The sequence below is a fragment of the Akebia trifoliata genome, chromosome 13, assembly GCF_017979445.1.
Source record: "Akebia trifoliata isolate Shusen 1 chromosome 13, ASM1797944v1, whole genome shotgun sequence".
NCBI lineage: Eukaryota > Viridiplantae > Streptophyta > Magnoliopsida > Ranunculales > Lardizabalaceae > Akebia > Akebia trifoliata.
The window spans coordinates 19,462,116-19,477,292 of record NC_141387.1 but is presented as its reverse complement, the minus strand read 5'-3'; the positions used below and the strand labels follow the sequence as shown (position 1 = coordinate 19,477,292).

General features: G+C 33.9%; 2 long non-coding RNA genes across 5 annotated transcripts; both read left to right on the top strand.

Annotated features, from left to right (window-relative positions):
- Positions 1 to 395: 395 nt before the first annotated feature.
- Positions 396 to 9,076, top strand: LOC147388054 (uncharacterized). The gene is made up of 5 exons (XR_015171416.1): positions 396 to 530; positions 8,375 to 8,493; positions 8,604 to 8,692; positions 8,777 to 8,880; positions 9,003 to 9,076. It is a non-coding gene; the product is annotated as an uncharacterized LOC147388054 (long non-coding RNA).
- A 92-nt stretch (positions 9,077 to 9,168) lies between these two features.
- LOC147388053 (uncharacterized) lies at positions 9,169 to 13,610 on the top strand. Of its 4 annotated transcripts, none has more exons than XR_015171531.1 (8): positions 9,169 to 9,288; positions 10,258 to 10,292; positions 10,448 to 10,757; positions 10,989 to 11,127; positions 11,268 to 11,474; positions 11,789 to 11,928; positions 12,596 to 12,697; positions 13,466 to 13,610. It is a non-coding gene; the product is annotated as an uncharacterized LOC147388053 (long non-coding RNA). The 4 variants fall into 4 exon arrangements; XR_015171530.1 differs by having other exon boundaries at positions 10,448 to 10,769; XR_015171533.1 differs by lacking the exon at positions 10,989 to 11,127.
- The last annotated feature ends 1,567 nt before the right edge of the window (positions 13,611 to 15,177 follow it).

The following is a 15,177-nucleotide window of genomic DNA, read 5'->3' as shown; positions in this document are numbered from 1 at the left end:
CAAGAAATATATAACAGAATTGGGGCAGAGTCAAATCTTAAAAATTTAGGAAAAGAACAAACAACAGACGCTGTCAATTGAACAGGAAAAAGAGATGATTAATAGACTCAATATTTCTCTTACATACAACTTTTGGAAAATGATTCTCATAGACACTACAAGAAAATAGTGAATTAGGAATCAAATTATAAAACATATTTTATCCGTTTCTAATTAAAAACGGGTTTAAACCATTTTACCAATTTAAGCCGTTTTAATCCTCTTTTAAACGTCTCATTTCCCGTCTCATAATTGGGAACGAACTTCTCTCTGTGCCTCTCTCTCTCTCTTTGTCGATCTTTTTCTCACTTTCTCAGTCGATCTCTCTCTCTCTCTCTTTCTCTCTCTCTTTGTTGCTCCCTCGATCGACCTAATTTTCCTCAAATTTTCGAATTTTTTTTTTATGATCTGTGGATTTGAAGATAATTGTTTCTGATCTTTCTTCCTGGAGCTAGATTTACATGGATCATGCCGAGTTGAACACGGAGCAGGTATGTAATCGAATCGTGCTTCGCTTCAATTTATTTTGTAATTTTTTATTCTGAACAAGAGATCAATCGTCTCACTCTAGCCTACTTCATCATCTCTGGCCTCAACATTCTACGTGCCTTAGATCGAGTAATTAATAATTCTTCTCTACTCTTTCTTTCACTCTTTCTGTTAGTTATCTCTGTTTCTGATTTTTTGTAATAAATTTCAGCTTAATTTCATCAATTAATTGGGTATTTCCATGATCACAAAGTCGAATTCTTCAATATTAAAACTTAAAAAAGGGAGTGATGATTTATTGGTTTGCAATGCATTTTAGTGACCTGAATGTTGTTTTTGTCTAAAATGTACAAATCTTTACTATATTTGATCTTTTAAATATAATTTCAGCTTAATCAATTAATTAGGCGTTTCCATGATCATAGAGTGGAATTCTAGAATATTGTAAGTTAAAAAAAGAGAGATGATTTATTGGTTTTCAATGCATTTAAGTGATCTGGATGTTGTTTCTATCTGAAATGTGCAAATCTTTACTATATTCGTTCTTTTAAATATAATTTTAGCTTAATTTCATCAATTAATTAGGTGTTTCCTGTTAGCCCCGATTCTCTACTACCCCTTTTTTTTCGCACACATTTACAAACCCATTTTTTTCGGATCCCCTATAGTGGTCCACTTCGTCTCAACACGTTTCTTATAGTTAAGAAACGTGACCCACTTCAGATCTGGTTTGTGGCAACAAACCAAAACGTGGTCAAGCGGTTGATGGAAGCCTCGGCCAAGTTTGGTTATAAAAAGAATTGTTTGGTTCCCAAAATTACTCACTCTCTCAATCTCCTTCATTTTTACAACATCTAAGGAGTGAATCAGAGTTCTGGAAGTACCAAATCGAGATCGAAAGATCCGCAGCGTAAGAGTAAAAAAAATCAATGGCTGGAGGTATGTATTTCATACAGATTTTTGGGCATTTTTCAGATTTAGATTCTCTTTATTTATTTATTTTCGCATTTGAGAATCACTTTTAGATTAAGTTCTGATTTACATTTGGTATCAGAGCCTCCATAATCTCTGCCTTGATATTTATTTTTTATTTTATTGCATTCGAAAATTCGTGATTCTCAGATTTTGGATGAAATTTTTTTTTTTAGTTTAATGCTTATTAATGTTAGAAATCATAAGGATAATAGATTTCTAAAATTTCTGTATTTTTAAACTATATTTATATTTTGGCGTTAAAATGGTGATTTTTCGGACTAGTTTTATATGATGAATTGTATCGGATCGAAATCGGATAGACTGAAAGTTGAAGAAGACCAATTTCTATAAATAAAATAAATAAATAAAATAAATTCTAAGATTGTTTAGGCATTTATTTAGTAACATGCCTACATTTTATTTATTTATTTATTTTGCATATGATATTCAGTTTGTTTAATTGTATGCAATTTATTAATATTTATATATATTTGCATGTATTAATTATTCTGCTTAAATTAATTATGCAAATTTTTTAGATGAATATTTATGCTTGAAATTATAGGATTGATTATGCATAATAATGACACGTTAAGTTCAGTTAATTTTTATGCAAAATAATTTTAAAACATAAATGAATAATGTCTAAGTGATCCATATAATTTTAGTTAATTAGAGAATAGCCACAGCATCTTTAATTAAATAAAATTATAATTAATTAGGATTACATAAAGTTTATTTAGACATCAATTTTAATTAATTATACTTAATATAATAAATTTTATCCCACAGGAAATTTTATTATATTTATATAATTAATTAGGATAAAATATCAAATTATTCGTAACTTACCCATAGGAATTATGAATTAATAATTTAGTAGTTTTATCATAAAGTTTAATCTAAGATAGAATATATATCAAATTTATAATAATTATGTACCCTTTATAATTATGAATTAAATAAATAATTTGATAAATTCTATCATAAAGAAGGATTGAATTAAAAATTTAGCTCACAGGCAATTTTGGTCATTAGATTCAATTTTTAAGCATGATGTACATTGGTAAAACATGAAATTATTTAGGTTTCAATTTTAACATAAACATGTAATTTTTAATTTTTGTAATTTCACAAACTGCGAATTTTTCTGATATTCGATGTGATATCCCCGAATTAAAGGGTGATAACTATAAAGTATGAAAATAGAGAATTCTCTTTCACTTAGGATGGATGGACATTGATTATGCTATTAGGAAAATGAATCACCTGCAATTTCTGATACCAGTTCTATAGCGGACATTACGCTTTATGAAAAATGGGAGCGATCTAATCGCTTCAGCATAATGTTCATTAAGACAAAAATTTCTGCTGATATTTGTGGTTCCGTAGATTAGCATGATAATGTCCGGGACTTGCTAAAGCCATTGATGATCAATTCGTCACTTCAGAGAAGGTACTCACAAGTACCCTAATCATGAAGTTCTCATCCCTAAGGCTCACCAATGTCAAAGGTGTGCATGAGCACATCATGCATATGACGGATATAGCGGCTCAATTAAAGAATCTCGAGGTTAAAATGTCAGAGTCCTTTCTGGTGCACTACATTTTGAATACCCTTCCGCATCAATACGGACCCTTCAAAATCTCTTACAACACACATAAAGACAAATGGTCAATTAATGAACTCATGACCATGTGTGTTCAAGAGGAAGGAAGGCTAATGAAGGAATTGGGTGAGAGTGCAATGCTTGCTACGCGAGGAAAGGGTAAATTTCAGGCTAATCAGAAAGGGAAAGGAAAAATACCTCCCCAAACTGATATCAAGAAAAATTTCAAGTGTTTTTTCTGTAAAAAGACGGGACACGTGAAGAAGGAATGTGCCAAATTTAAGAAATGATTTGAGGACAAAGGTAATTCAATCTTATTTGTTTGTTATGAATTTAATATGGTTAATGTAAATACTAACACATGGTGGATTGATTCTAGATCAACAATCCACATTTCGAATTCCTTACAGGGTTTGCAAAACCTAAGGAAGCCAGTGGGAAGTGAGCAAAGCATCTTATCCGGAAACATGATGGGCTCACATGTGGAGACTGTAGGGACATGCTGTTTAACTTTAAGTAGTGGTTATGTTTTAGAGTTAGAAAAGACATTTTATGTTTCAAGTTTTTCTAGAAACTTGATTTCAATTTCAAGACTTGTACCTTTTGGATGTTCCTTTCACTTTTCAGAAACATCCTTTAGTTTATTTTATAAATCTGATTGTGTTGGGAATGCTATTTTGTCTGATGGTCTTTACTGCATTAATTTACAAAATAATGCCACTCATAATGCTATGTATGTTAAAACTAGTACTAAAAGATGTGTTATTAATGAGGATTCCTCTACATTATGGCACCAGAGATTAGGTCATATCTCCATAGAAAAGATTAAAAGATTAGTAAATGATGGGGTACTTAATACTCTAGATTTTACTGATTTTGAGACTTGTGTGAACTACATAAAGGGAAAGCAGACCAACAAGTCAAAGAAAGGTGCTAATAGGAGTTCGATCATATTAGAAATCATACACACTGATATATGTAGTCTAGACATAGATTCACATGGTCAAAAATACTTCATCTCCTTCATAGATGAATATTCACGATATATGTATCTTTACATGCTTCATAACAAGAACGAAACATTAAATGCCTTTAAAATCTTTAATATTGAAGTAGAAAAATAATGCGGCAAACAAATTAAGATCGTGAGATTAGATAGAGGTGGAGAATATTATGGTAGATACACAGAGAATGGACAAGCACCTGGGCCATTTGCAAAGTTTCTTCAAGAGCATGGGATTGTTGTCCAATACACCATGCCTGGTTCACCGGATCAAAATGGTGTAGCAGAAAGAAGAAATCGAACATTATTGGACATGGTGCAGAGTATGCTGAGCAACTCCAATATTTCTAATTCCTTATGGGCTGAAGCACTTAAGACGGCAGTGTATATATTAAATCGAGTTCCAACCAAGGCTGTTTCTAAAACGCCATTTGAATTATGGAAAGGTTGGAAACCGAGTTTGCGACATATACGCGTTTGGGGATGTCCGTCTGAAGTAAGAATTTATAATTCACAAGAAAAGAAGCTGGACCCAAGGACCATTAGTGGATACTTCATTGGATATGCCGAAAGGTCTAAAGGTTATAGATTTTTTTGTCCATCTTACAGCACTGGGATTGTGGAATCAAGAAATGCAAAATTTCTTGAAAATGACTTGATCATTGGGAGCGATCAAATCAGAACTATAGGTTCTGAGAATGATCATTCAGAGTCTCAACCTTCCACTTCAGGTGATAGATTGGTTATTGTTCACAACGCCCCTCAAGTAGAAATAGGTGTTGAACAACCAATTATTGAAGTTCCACAAGCTATTGACAACATTCCGGTAGATCAGGTTGTTCAAGAGTTGCCCGAAACTTCTGAACAACGAGTTGAACCTCATACTTCCGAGGAAGATGATGGTGCGACATTAAGAAGATCTGCTAGAACTAAGAAGTCAGCAATTTCTGGTGATTATGTTGTGTATCTGCAAGAATTTGACTATAACATTGGAGCCGAAAATGATCCTGAATCTTTTTCGCAAGCCATGAGTTGCAAAGAATCAGAATTATGGTATAATGCCATGGAGGAAGAGATGAATTCTATGAAGAGTAACGGAGTCTGGAACCTTGTTGAGTTGTCTAATAGTACAAAAGCCATTGTTTGTAAATGAATCTTTAAGACAAAGAAAGACTCATTAGACAACATTGAGAGATACAAGGCAAGACTTGTTGCTAAGGGATTCACTCAGAAGGAAGGAATCGATTACACGGAGACTTTTTTTCCTGTATCTAAAAAAGATTCCTTGCGTGCTATTTTGGCATTAGTAGCCCATTTTGACTTTGAGTTGCAACAAATGGATGTGAAAACAGCATTTCTTAATGGAGATTTAGAGGAGGAGGTTTACATGAAACGATGTGACGGTGAGCAATTGGTTTGCAAGCTTAAGAAATCCATATACGGTTTAAAACAAGCATCCCGCCAATGGTATTTAAAATTCCATAATGTAATTTCTTCATTTGATTTTGTAGAAAATATTATGGATCAATGTATATACCAAAATGTCAGTGGGAGTAAAATTTATTTTTTTGTTTTATATGTGGATGATATTTTGCTAGCAACCAATGATAAGGGTTTACTGTATGAGGTGAAATAATTCCTCTCTAAAAACTTTGATATGAAGGATATGGGTGAGGCGTTTTATGTCATTGGCATTAAGATCCATAAAGACAGATTTCGAGGTATCTTGGGTCTGTCGCAGGAAACCTATATCAATAAGGTTTTAGAGAGATTTCGGATGAATGATTGTTCACCAAGTGTTGCTCCCATTGTGAAGGGTGATAAGTTCAATTTGAACCAATGCCCGAAGAACGATTTTGAGAGGGAACAAATGAAAAACATTTCATATGCTTTTGCTGTTGGAAGTCTAATGTATGCTCAGGTCTGCACAAGACCTGACATTGCATTTGTTGTGGGAATGTTGGGACTATATCAGAGTAATCCAGGTTTAGACCACTAGAGAGTTGTAAAGAAAGTGATAAGGTACCTTCAAGGAACTAAGAATTACATACTTATGTATAGACAGACGGACAATCTAGAAGTAATTGGCTACTCATATTCGAACTTTGCTGGCTGTGTTGATTCACGCAAATCAACATCAGGTTACATTTTTATGATGGCTGGTGGAGCTGTATCATGGAGAAGTGCCAAGCAGACCTTGACTGTCACTTCCACTATGGAAGCCGAGTTCGTTTCTTGTTTTGAGGCTACTTCGTATGGTGTATGGTTTAAGAGTTTCATATCTGGGCTTAGAATTATGGATTCTATCTCTAGGCCATTGAGAATGTATTGCGACAATTCAGCTGCTATTTTCATGGCTAAAAACAACAAAAGTGAAAGTCGAAGTAAACATATCAACATTAAGTATTTATCCATAAGGGAACGTGTTAAAAAAAAGAAAGTGGTCATTGAGTGCGTTAATACTGAATTGATGATCGCTGATCCTTTGACTAAAGGCATGCCACCGTTGAAATTTAAAGATCATGTAGTGAATATGGGACTTGGTTCCATTATGTAGTTTTTCATTGTATGTACAAAGTTATTTAATGAAACTCTTCTGATTGTGATGTTTTCTCATATTTATGTGCACCTTAATTTATTTTGAGAAACTTCATTTGTGTAGGACCAGAATAAACATAGGGTTTATTCATCAAGAAATGTTACCACATAAAGTATAATATTAAGAAATAAATACGTTGTAATACATAGAAGGTAATACTTGTCATTAGAGGACTTATCGCCATGATTCGTGTATTTATTACTTAATGCAGATCATCGATGGGTTTAAGATGAGACATTTGTATTGTGGACCAAGTGGGAGAATGTTAACCCTGATTTTCTACTACCCTTTTTTTTTCGCACACATTTACAAACCCATTTTTTTCGGATCCCCTATAGTGGTCCACTTCGTCTCAACACGTTTCTTATAGTTAAGAAACATGACCCACTTTAGATCTGGTTTGTGGCAACAAACCAAAATGTGGTCGAGCGCTTGATGGAAGCCTCGACCAAGTTTGGTTATAAAAAGAACCGTTTGGTCCCCAAAACTACTCACTCTCTCAATCTCCTTCATTTTTACACCATCTAAGGAGTGAATCAGAGATTTGGAAGTACCAAATCGAGATCGAAAGATCCGCTGCGTAAGAGTAAAAAAAATCAATGGCTGGAGGTATGTATTTCATACAGATTTTTGGGCATTTTTCAGATTTGATTCTCTTTATTTTTATTTCCGCATTTATTTTGAGAATCAATATTTCAGATTCAGATTTATCTTACATTTCCATGATCACAAATTCGCGTTCTTGAATTATCTTATAATTGTAATTATTAGAACTTAAAATGGACATAATTTATTGGTTTGCAGTGCATTTAAGAGATCTGGATGTTGTTTTTATATGAAATTTGCAAATCTTTATTATATTTGTTCTTTTAAGTATTCTGCTTAAAATCAATTAGCGTTTGAAGATTCAGAATTTTTTTGCCCCCCCTAGAAATTACATCTTGGGTTGACATTGGAACAAAAAATTGACCCCGAATGTTGCAGATTGTCTTGGAATTTACCAAAATATTACCTTTAAGTGATTTTTCTGTTAGTTATCTTTGTTTATGATTTTCATCAACAAATTTCAGCTTAATTTCATCAATTAATTAGGTGTTTCCATGATCACAAAGTTGGGTTCTTGAATTATCTTATAAATTTTTTTTTTTTTTTTGTAAGTTCAATTTAAAAAAAGAAGTTAAATTATCTTTTAGTTTTTTTTGCACATTGTTTTTTGAATTATCTTATAATTGTAATAAGAGTCCGGATTGTATACACCCAGGGTGGAGGATTGAAAGCCTTTGCCCACAGCTCAATACATGCCATGTAAGCCAAAATTCAAGGAATTAGTGCCTAAAATATCTCGTTTTGAAAATTTCCTTGGATTATTACGTGGCATATGTTGGGGTGTGGGAGGAGGGTTTCAATCCTCTACCTTGGGTGCATATGATCCACACTTTTGTGATTATTAGAACTTAAAATGGAAAATATTTCTTGTTTGCAATGCATTTAAGTGATCTGGATGTTGTTTTTATCCGAAAAAATGTGCAAATCTTTACCATATTTATTCTTTCAATTTTCCGGTAAAAATCAATTAGAGTTTTAAAGTTTTATTTTGTACAAATTTCAGAATGTGTTATCCTAGAAATTACTGTTTGGTTGAAACGCTGGATGTTTCAGATTGTCTAGGAATTCACAAAAATATTGCCCCAAGATGAGATTTTAAACCTGGGTTGTTACTTAGCTTATTTAAACTGATATGATCATTACAGGACCAGGAAAGCTTAAGATGGTCTTTGGTAAGCGGATTTTAACTTTTTAGATGCTCTCTTAAATTGTTAAAAAATTTCAATGCATCAAATAATTTATTGTTTTCCGTGTTGTCTGCTGTCATCTTTGTTGTTACCAGTCCCAGATGAGGGGGGCATGGCAGTAGAGCTTGATGTTCATGATTTCAAAGGTCCTGGAATTGCATTGGCTATGTACAATGTTGATGAGGTTTGTTTGATTTAACCTTTTGTATGGAGAGGTGAATCATGATATACTTTCTCACAATTTTAAGAAGTCCTGTGTAATTTTCAGTCAATTCGAGTATTTGCCGAATCATCAATGGCAATGGCATTTGCGAAGAAATGGCCGCTTTACTAGAGCACTAAAAACACGATCCTAAAGAAATACGATGGGAAGTAACCATTGCTTTCACTAGTGATAGAGCTCATTCTTATGCCTATGATGTAGTCAGAAATTTTAGTCAATTAGCAAATTTGCAATCCATAAGGATTAAACTATTATCATTGGACCATTACAGGTTCAAGAATATCTTTCAAGAGGTTTATGAAGAGAAATGGATACCAAAATTTGAAAAGCATTCCATATGGTAAGTGTGCATCTTTGACGAACTGCGACCCATTTGCTTATATTGTTAACATATTTTGAAAATTCAAATGGTTGATAAAAGATTGATTCTCTGAGATTCAGGTATGAGCATCAACTGATCGATGACATGGTGGCTTATGCACTAAAAAGTGATGGCGGATATGTGTGGGCTTGTAAAAACTATGATGGAGATGTCCAGAGTGATTTTCTTGCTCAAGGTCCTATTTTTCTGCTCTGATCATTTTAACTATTGGGCATACTCCTCTCGCTCCTTGCATATAATTCATTTATTCAAGATTGGCTTCTTAGTTGATAAGATATCTCCATTAAGATTTTAATCTAAAGCAACCTCCCAAGCAAATTCCTTCTCATTTAGAGAAGATGAATTATCCCAAATGATCTCAATAGAATACTCTTCCCAAAAAACTCGCCAAAATGTTGAGAAGTACTTTACTGAGAATTTGCCTTTTGGAACCACTTTCCATAGCCGAGTCTTCTCCATTGGTAAAAATAACTACGTCAACATGATGGGAATAACTACATCAACATGAATCCCTCAATTGTGTTATCCAATGACCCTTTCTAAAAATCAGGCCTTCACCTGTTCCTTGTTTCTTATAACGAAACATTTTCATCCTATTAACAAGGATACAACACTTTTAGGTTTTTTTTTCCCGTGTTGGCCACAATTCAACACATCGACACCCTAACATACATTCTAACTCTAAGATAGTGTCACCCTTTTTGTAGTGTTTTTCTCTAAAAATGACTTTTGAAACTTGAAAGAGGGTTGGCACTATCCATCTTCCATATGGTAATTTATTGAGTTGTTATACAGAGCAATGACTTTTTATTAGAAATATACTTTTACTAAGTTAGGGTGTTTACTTATCATATGTTTCTTCCTTATCTTATTTAAAAAATTATTGTATCATTTTTTTTATAGGTTAAAATATCATATTATTATGCATGTGTATGAAAAGTATTGGCATTTTGGGCTTCTCAAACACGTCTTGAAAGAGCCTCTTCTTTTCTCCACTTTGCACATAACTATAAATCTTCTCAAACACAAACTGCAGAATTTATTTGGTCTACAGTATTTCCACTTCACAATATAGAGTTTCGTCTTTTCTTTACTTTTTCATATCTTCAACTTATATTCCCTCAATGTCTGTTGGTGGATACAGGATTTGGTTCCTTGGGCTTAATGAAATCAGTATTGGTTCGTATCATCTTGACATCACCTTTTTTTTTCTTTGTGATTTATATTAACTTCCTTGTGTTAATATGAATAATTACATTTGTTTTATGGTTATTATTGTTGTTATTGTATCTTTCATATAATAAAATTATTTTCCCCTTTCAGGCATCATATAGGTTCGGTGAAGAATGTGGAATATTATGAGACGTGTTAGATCTCGCACTTCTCAACAGACCCAACAGCCTTCCGTTCAACCATTGACACCATTTGCCAGCCATCAACAGTCTCAATAATCTTTGCACCAACAACAAACACCAATACCTAAGCAGCAACAGTCGCTATTGGGACAAAATAGCATCCAAGATCTAAGACAACAACAACTTAATTTGTGAAATAGTATTCCAGATTTCCATCAACAGAAGTTGGGCTCACAAAGTAGCAGCATTTCTGAATCACAGCAGCAACCACGTCATCATCAGGCATCAGGTTCCTCATCAAGTAGGTCATTTTCTTTATGTTCTCATTTTTGTTTTTGTTGGTGGGAAATATGCGCCATCATAATGGCAATATATATATATATTTTGATAATGGCAATATATTAAGGAAATATTGGTAGCATTTGGAATGACATTAAACATCTAAAAGCATTTTATTATTTATGTTCATGCATGTTACGTAACAGAGACTTTAGTTCATCTCTTATGCATTATTTTATAGGGTTCCATAAAAAATGTAAACGAGGACATACACACCTCGAGTCTTTGTGGAACATAGATCGACAGACCCCAAAGATAAGAGTTGATGTAAGCTTATTGGCCACGTGGCCCGTGAGCTGAGCCAATTCTTGGGCACCGTGGTACGTAAACCACGGTTCTTTAGCTAGATGTATGAGATTGTCTGGGTAGCATAAAAATAACTTGCTTGAAGTATTATAATTATTAAGGTTAATTCTTTATATTAGAATCTTCATTCCTATTCTTTATAAATGTGATGTAGGATGTATTTGAAGTGGACATCACCTTGAAGGATTGGATACTTGAATCCTTCAATGTAAAATGGAAGGACTACAAGTCTAAGTTGAAGAGGAAGCATTATATTCCCTTTAAAGATAACGTGAATGTGGCTAAGAGAAACTATCCATTGGATGTTGAGCAGATGGAGTGGGAGTGGCTCATCTGATTTTGGGAAAGCGATGTCGGCAAGGTACTAATCTACTCTGATATTTTTTCAGCAATGCCAACCTATGCATAGTCAATATTTCTGAATTCTAAATTTGTTTCACTAAATGGTACCCTTTCTCACCGGTTAGTTGCCAACCCACTAACCACTCTTCTTGTATGTACATGATTTCTTAAAGTTCAAGATCATCAATCCATATTTCTGATGTCTGCAATGCGATAAAGTTGCATTAGTATAAACATCTTTAATAGTTCATGATTTTTTTTTTTTTCGAAATTCTGCTACTCATTTTAGAATCACAAAGTGTAGAATTCAAATGAAATTTGGTATTTGTGCAGGTAAGTCTCCATGGAAGGCAGTTAATGTACCGGTTGTTACACAGAGATCCCAAAAACAGATTGGGCTCACGTGAAGGAGCAAATGAAGTAAGCAGCACCCATTCTTCCGTGGTATCAATTGGGCTCTAGTCCGTTGCATGGTTAGAATCATAAACCTTATCACATTGAGTTGAAGCAACTGTCAATATAAGCATATTAATTTGCATTATCGCTTTGGTCTTGGTCGTCTTCTTTGTACTTGGGTTGGTCACCTCGACCCTCACTTTTCGTTCAATAAATTATCTTTACCGATCAAAAAAAAAATATTAATTTGCATTATTGATTTTTTTATGAACCAATATGATTTTAAACAAATCACAAGAAGGGCTACTTGTGTTAGAGCTCATCATCATCATCATCAAAGACCTACCAAAAAAGGGTCAGCAAGCCATGGCTTTCGTTCATTCGAATGTAATCTGCTTTCGTCCTTTGTTACACATAACCAAACCATCTCAAACGACTCTCCATTGGTGAATCACCTACTGGAGTAATATTTTTGCAAATGTGTCATTTCTATTATGTCAAACTGTTCTTTTGTACCAAAATATCGAATGCTATATATTTCAAAAATGAAATTTTAGATATCATGATCGATTACTAAACTTTTTACTCTTTTTTTTGGCTTAAAGAAAACAATATCAAAAGGGATTCAAGAGAAGTCCTTTTTTTTCATGTTGATGCATGCTGCATTATTCTCCTCTTGCTTTTGTTTTTTTGTGTGTATTATTGTATCAGATTTTAGGTGCTGATATATCCATATTTATCCAGAACCCACCTCAACTTGAGGTTCCTATCTTTGCTGATGCTAAAAAGGAAGCTAAAGTTGTAGATCCTGAACTTTTGGATCTACAAACAAATGGGTTCTAAGAGGTCTCTCTCTCTCTCTCTATATATATATATATATAGAATAATGATGAATGCATGCGTTCTTGGTACGCGGCTGAGGTGGCAAGGGCACAAAACTGCACATTTTTTCATGTGTCAATGAAAATGATCTATGATGCTATGCACTTGCCACGTCAGCAGTGTACCTAACTGTGTAGATTTTCCTCGGGATACACAATTGTACATCCCCATAAGTACTTACATTTGTGTATCCCGAGTTTATTTAAAAATTGTACAAACTAAAAATTGTAAAAGTAGTTTATTTAAAAATTATGTATAGAATAATGATGAATTTCTTGTACAAACTAAAAATTGTACTTGTGGTAATAATTGAGTGAGTGGTATAGAAGTATCACATTTGTGCTCTGCAATGCTAAACCATGAACAGCTCTTGTAGTTGATGACCTGTAAATCAATCTATATTCTAGAATACCCACGCACACACATATGCAACATCATTATTCGTTGTAGTCATTTATGAAGTGCAATTTTTGAACTAGAAAATTTCTTAGGTTTGACATATCAAATGATTGTCTGCTCCTGCAAGAATGTGTCCTCACTTGGTAATGTTGAAAAAATGATTACATCAATTAAAATTTGATTTTTTGTTGTCAACACGGACTCTGGGTCCTTTATCTTAGGTACTTGTATTTGTATTCAATTTATTTATGCTTCTAATTGGACTGCCTTTGGAGCTAAATAGTGGACATGAAAGTTTCTCACCTTATAGTCCTTGATTCTTTGGTTGATCAGGAGCACTTGCTTCAAACACTCTTTTGAAGGAGCGGAAGCTCATCGTGAGAGTATGCACTGTGGTGACACGAAAGAATTTTTTTATTGGTAGTTGTGGGCATTGTGGGGATCTTAAAGAAGATAGGGAGGGATGGGAGTGATAGCATTGCTTTCTTGTAAGCACTTGTGCTTGTGTAACGATTGTGAATGGTTTATCGATGCATTGTAATTTGGATTTGTAAATTATGACTCATTGCAACTCTTTTTGTGTATAAATTAATGTAATAGAGAACCTCGATGTTCTCTATTTGGGCCTATCTTGACCGTGGGAAATATGCAAGTAGAAAAAAAAAATTTAATTTTAGATATCAGTTTATGACAATTTTAGATATCGGTTTCCAGCCAATGTCTAAAGTCACAGACTTAGGAAATCAGTTTTATAAAATCCGATGTCTAAAATCATTTTGGGTTATTGTGTGATAAAAATGCAGATTTGGAACGATTTTTAGCTGTTCCAAATTCTGAGTTCTAGACGGTTTTTAACCATTCCAAATCATGAGATCTACAACGATTTCCAGCCGTTTAAATTCATTAACGATGCCTCAATTAGAGACGGACACTTAACCATTTCATACTGGCTTAGGAACGGTTATAAACTGTTCCTAATTTCCATATTTGTTGTAGTGAGATCTTACAAATCCCACATCAATCTGCAAATTCGAACCTTCAGTATGTTGCCTCAACTTTCGTACTTCACCCTCAACTGCCAGTTTTGCTGGTAATTGCTTTTCTTCTACCACTTTTCGTTCTCTCATCTCTCTATGAGCTAATTCAGTCTTCATTAATATCTCCTTCTCACTAGCCTTTAGTGTTTCAATCCATGCTTGGGCAGCAACAACCTTTATATCTGCAATTTCTTCGACCCTTCCGCACACCCACTCAAGTACTTGTCTCGAAATTCGTTATAGTTATAAAGGAATTATGCTGAGATGCTGAAGCTCTAGACGTCATTGTTTTCTCAATAAGAGTTTTCAAGTTTTCAAGAGCTATTATTTTTTATGCTTTAACTACTTCAAGCTTTTGCATTGCATCTCGTAATTTCTCCTCAGCTAACAAAAATAGTTAATAAGCAAAAATACATTAAAAATGAAACAGAAACTACAAGGCACACATCTTACTATTAAGCTTACCATAGAGATGCATGCAACTGTCATGTCAGAGTATATGATAGCAATAATCTTATCAGACGAAATCCTAATGAGTGGAGGAGAAGTAAAAGAAATATTGAGCTTCATGTCATCATTCGGATACTTCTTGTAAACTTGAAGAACTATAAATTTCCAGCCAGCAGTGTTTAAAAGTGACCGAACTGGTATTTGGTCCACCTTCCATTGCATATATCCTGCCTGGCCCCAAAAACCATTAGTACAAAACTCAACCAATTTATTAACACCCCATCGGCTCCCAGCAGCAGCCATTGAAGTCACATGAAATCCAATTTAGACGCAGTTATAAAGTTCCTTACCGTTTAGAATCTGTTTCCAGCATGCTTTTATTGAACTAAAAAACCATGGATCATATACAGCTAATACCAACACTGGATGAACCCATAAAAGGCTATTTTCTAACCATTAGGAGCACCATCACAGACAACCAGATCAGCTTTGCATCCATCGAAATGCTGGATAACCTGATAAGAAATTATGTAAATAGATCAAAACTATGAGAAGTTA